Source organism: Vicia villosa, linkage group LG1 (assembly GCF_029867415.1).
Source record: "Vicia villosa cultivar HV-30 ecotype Madison, WI linkage group LG1, Vvil1.0, whole genome shotgun sequence".
Classification (NCBI taxonomy): domain Eukaryota; kingdom Viridiplantae; phylum Streptophyta; class Magnoliopsida; order Fabales; family Fabaceae; genus Vicia; species Vicia villosa.
In genome coordinates this window covers 221231644-221238496 of record NC_081180.1, presented here as the reverse complement: position 1 = coordinate 221238496, position 6853 = coordinate 221231644, and the positions used below count along the sequence as shown (strand labels likewise).

Here is a 6853-nt window from a genome sequence, read left to right as displayed (position 1 = left end):
TTTTATACAGTTTTTTTTCTTTAAACAATAAACTTCTTTCAAAACAAACTTTCAAACAGCTTTCAAACAACGCGTCTGTAAATAAAACAATCAACCATGTTTTTGTAAATATACCACGGGCCTCCATGTAGGTATAAGTCCCAAGCCCTTTTGTACATACCCATTCCTGTACATGAAATTAGGTATTTCATTGTACACACACATTTTTGTACATATCTTGATCTGTTTTTTAACTTTGAATAACAAAAAAACAAAAATGAAGGTTTCTTTAAATCTTCCCCAAATATACCATGGGCCTCCATGTAGGTATAAGTCCCAAGCCCCTTTGTAAATACCTGTTTACATAGCTTTGAATAAACTCAAGTGGACTTCTCCCCGAGTGTGAGTCCCGAGCCCTGTGTATACAAATGGATCATGCTTACAGGTATATTTCCTTCATAAACTCCATTATATACACACACTTTGTCATATATGTATAACTGTTCATATTTGTTCATGTACTTGTTCATGTTTGTTCGTACTTGTTCATACTTGTGATTGTGTTATATGCCTGTTCAACTTAGTACAACACTAGGTTCCCCATAGCCTCCTATTGGGCTTCGTGCAAAGAATCTCCCTAGTTTAGGTTAGGACATAGAGTATGGTTTCCCGGTGAAATCGCTCTAAGAGCTCAAACCAACTATACCATGCCTCCCCTTGGGCTTTGTACAAACGAGTGACCCTCCCATAGCCTCCTCTTGGGCTTACAATGCAAGGACCCTCGGATAGCCTCCTCTTGGGCTTCGTACAAGGACCCACGGGCTTCTTATAAGCATCCCAATATCCAAATCAAATACCCTAGGAGATTAGACATTTTTCATCTCTATGCTAGGAGTATCTCTTCTATATCATCACAAACAATCAATCAATCAATCAAACTTTTTTGCCACAAGGCTGGCTAATCAATCAAGCTGTTTTACCACCGTACTGGATGATTAATCAAAGTTTTTGTCACAAGGCTGACTTCATTGAAACTTTTGCCACGAGGCTGGCTGATTAATCAAAACTTTTTGTCACAAGGCTGACTTCATTGAAAGTTTTTGCCACAAGGCTGGTTAAACAAACAAAAATCAAACAGATGTATGTGATGATATAGATTAGATACATCGAACATTTAGATGACATTTGTCTCTTTTCCTTTGCTTCCACTAGCATAAGTGGGAACTACGATTGCTCTGACTTTCTCAACATCCCTTTGAGAATACGTAGGCACAAGGTCGATCCTTGGCGAGCAAAACAAAACAAAAAAAACATTCAAACCTTAGCACCCGTAGACCCCGAGCTACAGATGCTCTGATTCCCTCTAAGGGATATGTATGCAGAGGATCTCGATGATCTTTGCGAGCATAATCAAACAAACACCTTAGGTCCCACCTATTTCACAACAGAACCTTCACCGTAGCATAGAATAAAAAACAATAAAGAACCTTGTAGAGTACTACAGATACGTTGGGTGCTAATACCTTCCCTTCGTATAACCAACCCTCTTACCCAAGATCTCCCCCCACTTTTTAGGTTATTGCAGCTTTTTTCCTTTTCCTCCTTTGGAAATAATAAAAAGTTTGGTCGGTACAAAAGAAAAATCATTTTTTTGAGCACTCGAGCCCAAAGAAGGCATCAGGTGTCTCATCCGAAAAAAGACATACGATTTTTCGCCCGCGACACTATCCATTTTGAAACATAGTCGACGGCTACGAGTATATATTGATTTCCAAACGACGATGGAAATGGACCCATAAAGTCTATCCCCCAGACGTCAAATATTTCTACTTCAAGAATGCCTTTTTGAGGCATTTCATCACGTCTCGAAATATTTCCGGTTCGTTGGCATCTATCACAGTTTATTACAGCAAAGTAAACGTCTTTCCACAGGTTAGGCCAGAAAAGTCCAGATTGAAGGATTTTGGCGCAGGTTCTAGATGTGCTATGGTGTCCTCCACACGGTGCAGAATGGCAGTGTGTGATTATGCTTCCTATTTCTTCTTCGGGTACACAACGTCTAAAGATTCCATCGGGGCCTCTTTTGAACAAGAGTGGGTCGTCCCAATAGTAATGTTTTAGGTCATGGAAGAATTTCTTCTTCTGTTGATAACTTAAATCAGGAGGCAGCACACCAGCAGCTAGGTAGTTTACGAAATCTGCATACCAAGGTGCGTCAGATCGGGCTAAAGCTATTTCAGCTAATTTCTCGGTTTCAGAGTTTGGATGGTATGGTTCAAATTCATTTGCTTCAAATTGAGCGATGAGTCTTTCATAAGGGAAATCGTCGTCAATTGGTACTTGTTCGGGTTTTAGATTTTCCAATCGAGAGAGATGATCAGCTACGACGTTTTCAGTGCCCTTTTTATCTTTAATTTCCAGGTCGAACTCTTGTAGTAACAAGATCCATCTCAAAAGTCTTGGTTTGGCGTCCTTTTTGGTTAGGAGGTACCTAATGGCGGCGTGATCAGTGTATATGATTATTTTGGCTCCTACCAGGTAAGAACGGAACTTGTCTAATGCGAATACGACAGCTAATAATTCTTTTTCTGTCGTGGCATAATTCATTTGAGCTTCGTCTAAGGTTCTACTTGCATAGTATATGACATGTAGTTTCTTATCCTTTCTTTGTCCTAGAACAGCTCCTACAGCATAATCACTTGCGTCACACATTATTTCGAAAGGCTCATTCCAGTCGGGAGGTTGCATAATTGGCGCAGAGATTAATGCTCGTTTAAGTGTTTGAAATGCTTCAGTGCATTTATCAGTGAAAATAAATTCGGCGTCTTTCATGAGTAATTCAGTTAAGGGTTTGGTTATTTTAGAGAAATCCTTAATGAAACGTCGGTAAAAACCAGCGTGTCCTAGAAAACTTCTTATTTCTCTAACGGTTTTGGGAGGTTGAAGGTTTTCGATAATTTCGATTTTTGCTTTATCAACTTCGATTCCTCTATCGGATACGATGTGTCCAAGTACAATTCCTTGTCGAACCATGAAATGGCATTTTTCCCAATTAAGGACTAGGTTTACGCTTACGCATCGTTTAAGTACCAGCTCAAGGTTCGCTAAACATGTTTCAAAACTTCCTCCACAGACAGAGAAGTCGTCCATAAAGACCTCCATTATTCCATCTAGGAAGTCGGCAAATATTGCCATCATGCATCTTTGGAAGGTCGCGGGTGCATTGCAGAGTCCAAAAGGCATTCGTCTATAGGCGAATGTACCATAAGGACAGGTAAATGTGGTCTTCTCTTGGTCGTCAGGGTGGATAGGAATTTGGAAAAATCCGGAGTATCCATCCAGATAGCAAAAATGTGAGTGTTTAGCTAGGCGTTCAAGCATTTGATCTATGAAAGGTAAAGGGAAATGGTCTTTTCGGGTAGCTTTGTTTAACTTCCTATAGTCAATGCACATTCTCCATCCAGTTTGGGTACGTTGTGCTACAGATTCTCCTTTTGCATTAGTGATTACAGTGACTCCTCCTTTCTTTGGTACGACGTGAACAGGACTAACCCATTTACTATCGGATATAGGATATATTATTCCGGCTTCTAGCAGTTTTTGGATTTCCTTTTTAACCACATCGCTCATAATAGGATTTATTCGCCTTTGATGTTCCCTAGAGGTTTTACTATCGTCTTCGAGCATAATGCGGTGCATACACAGAGAAGGGCTTATACCTTTCAGATCTGATATGTTGTATCCTAAAGCGGTAGGGTATTTTCTTAGGACATTAAGTAATTTTTCAGTCTCGCTTCGTCCTAAGTTGGCGTTCACTATAACTGGTCGGTTTAGTTCTTCGTCTAGAAACTCATATCTAAGATCGGTAGGAAGTGTCTTCAGCTCTATAGCAGGTTTCTTAGGTCCAGGTATAGGATCAGGAGTTAAAGCTAAGCATTCACTCATGTGGTTATCTTGATATTCCTCACGCCAGTTGTCATCTTCAAAAATTGGCGGCATAGGAATTCTTAGGATGTCGGTTTCCGTATTTGGTTCGGATTTTATTTCATGAACACACTCGTCGATTACGTCAGCAGAACAGCATGTGTCAATTATAGAGGGTGCTTTTAGGAATTGGGAAAGTATAAATTCTATTTTCTCTTCTCCTACTTCAAAAGTAAGCTTTCCTCGTTTTACGTCTATAATTGCACCAGCGGTTGCTAAGAATGGTCTTCCTAATATGATTGGGATGTTAGAATCTTCTTGGATATCCATAATGATGAAATCAGTCGGGATGTAGAATTGACCTACACGAACAGGGATATTCTCTAACATTCCTACAGGGTACTTTACTGAACGGTCTGCTAGTTGAAGAGACATTCTCGTTGCTTTAAGCTCGCCTAGATTTAGTTTCTTACAGGTTGAGAGAGGCATCAAACTAACACTAGCTCCTAAATCGCACAAGGCTTTCTCTATAATGGTTTTACCTATTACGCAGGGTATAGAGAAACTACCAGGGTCTTTCAGTTTTGGAGGCATATTGTTTTGGATGATAGCGCTACATTCAGCGGTAAGCGTTATAGTTACGTTATCCTCGAGTTTCTTTTTGTTTGATAAGATTTCTTTTAAGAACTTAGCGTACGAAGGCATTTCAGTTATGGCTTCTGTGAATGGTATGGTTATGTTTAATTGCTTCAGAAGTTCTACAAATCTTTTAAATTGCGCTTCGGTTTTTGATTTAGCTAATCTCTGAGGGTAAGGAATTGGTGGCTTATAAGGTGGTGGTGGAACATAAGGTTTCTCCTTTTCGGGTTCCACTTCGTTATTGTTCTCATCAGTCTTAGTAGTTTGTTCGTCAGTTGTTTTCTTTTGGGTTTCCTTTGGCTCTTGTTGTGACATGGGTACGTTTTGGGTTCTAGGATCTATGGGTCCATCGTAATTCGTTCCACTTCGTAGTGTTATCGCGTTCGCATGTCCTTTAGGATTAGGTTGTGGTTGAGCAGGAAACGTGCCAGCAGGGGCAGCAGTAGGTGCTTGTTGTTGAGCCACTTGTGAGATTTGAGTTTCTAACATTTTGTTATGCGTAGCTAAAGCATCTACTTTGTTCGATAGTTGTTTTAGTTGCTCGCTATTGTGGATGTTTTGATTCAGGAAGTCTTTATTGGTTTGTTGTTGGGAAGCTATGAAGTTCTCCATCATGATTTCTAGGTTCGACTTCCTAGGGGTGTTTTGAGCAGCTACAGGCGCTTTTTGGTAGCCAGGTGGTACAGCAGGTGCTTGTCCAGGCGCGTACAACGCATTGTTGTTCTTATAAGAAAAGTTCGGGTGGTTTTTCCATCCAGGGTTGTACGTGTTAGAATAAGGGTTTCCTTGAGCGTAATTTACTTGATCAGATGGGACTCCAGTCAAGAGTTGGCATTCAGCAACTACATGCCCAGTCAATCCACAAATCTCGCAGTTAGGTGCTACAGCGGCAGCGGTGGCTGAAGGAGTGATGGTTAAATTCTCGATCTTTTGAGTTAAAGCGTCTACTTTAGCGTTAACGCGGTCTATACCACTTATTTCGTACATTCCTCCTTTGGTTTGTGCTTTCTCTAGAGCAGCTCGTTCTCCACCCCATTGGTAATGGTTTTGTGCCATGTTCTCTATGAGTTTGTATGCTTCATCATGGGGTTTGTCCATTAATGCTCCGCCAGCAGCGGCATCTATAGTCATTTTAGTGTTATATAGGAGACCACCATAGAAAGTATGGATGATCAGCCATGGTTCGAGTCCATGATGAGGGCATATTCTAAGCATGTCCTTGTAACGTTCCCAAGCTTCGAAGAGTGATTCGTTATCTTTCTGGGTAAATCCGTTGATTTGACCTCTAAGCATAGCAGTTTTGCTAGGCGGAAAATATCTCGCTAAGAATACTCTCTTCAATTCGTCCCACGTAGTTATGGAATTGGAAGGCAGGGATTGAAGCCACGCTCTCGCTCTATCTCTCAAGGAGAAAGGGAAAAGGCGTAATCGAATAGCTTCGGAGCTAACGTTGTTGGCTTTGATAGTGTCGGCGTATTGCACGAACACGGATAAATGGAGATTGGGGTCGTCTACAGGGCTTCCAGAGAATTGATTCTGTTGAACAGCTTGGACCAGTGAAGGTTTTAGTTCGAAATTGTTCGCTTCAATCGCAGGTGGTGCGATGCTTGAATGCGGTTCAGCGCGCGAAGGAGCGGCATAGTCTCTAAGAGGACGAATAGCAGCCATCTCTAACTTCGGGGTAATTTGATTGATTTGATCAGTAAAAATCAATTCCTGATTAATCGGAATTTCTGCTACTTCGGGAAGATTGCGAGCTCGACGTTTGACGTTAATGAAACGTTCGATCTCGTTAATTCGTTGTATTAAGTCTCCTCCTTCTGAACGAGTATTTGGCATACAATCGTTCAAAAAGAAAGGGAAGAATTGTCCTAGTCTCTACGGTGTAACAGTGAGTTACGATATCGACTTAAATAATCCCCGGCAACGGCGCCAAAAACTTGATCGCGACTTTACGTGTCTATAAATCTGATAACTGCAAGTGCACAGTCGTGTCGTGTAGTTTTAAAAGATATCGAATCCACAGGGACTATGAATCGATCTACCGTTATCTAAGGTTACTATGTAAAGCTAGGAGTACTAAAATTTCGATTGTTCCTAAGGGAAAGTGATTGTGAGAGAATAAAGAATAATAATAAGAGACAGGTATCAGTATGTATTTCGTTTAACTACAGGAAATCCGAAGGTCCATTGGCTTTTGCATAATCAAATTAAAAATCTTTACTAATTCAATTGATTAAAAATCCTCGTCTCAAACTTTCGCTCTGTTGAGTCAGACTACTATCCTAATCCTAATGTACGCTTTCGCCAT

At 40.7% G+C, this 6853-nt stretch overlaps 1 non-coding gene across 1 annotated transcript; it reads left to right on the top strand.

Moving 5' to 3' along the window:
• Positions 1-5728: 5728 nt before the first annotated feature.
• Positions 5729-5835, top strand: LOC131645342 (small nucleolar RNA R71). The gene has a single exon (XR_009296971.1). It is a non-coding gene; the product is annotated as a small nucleolar RNA R71 (small nucleolar RNA).
• Positions 5836-6853: the final 1018 nt, after the last annotated feature.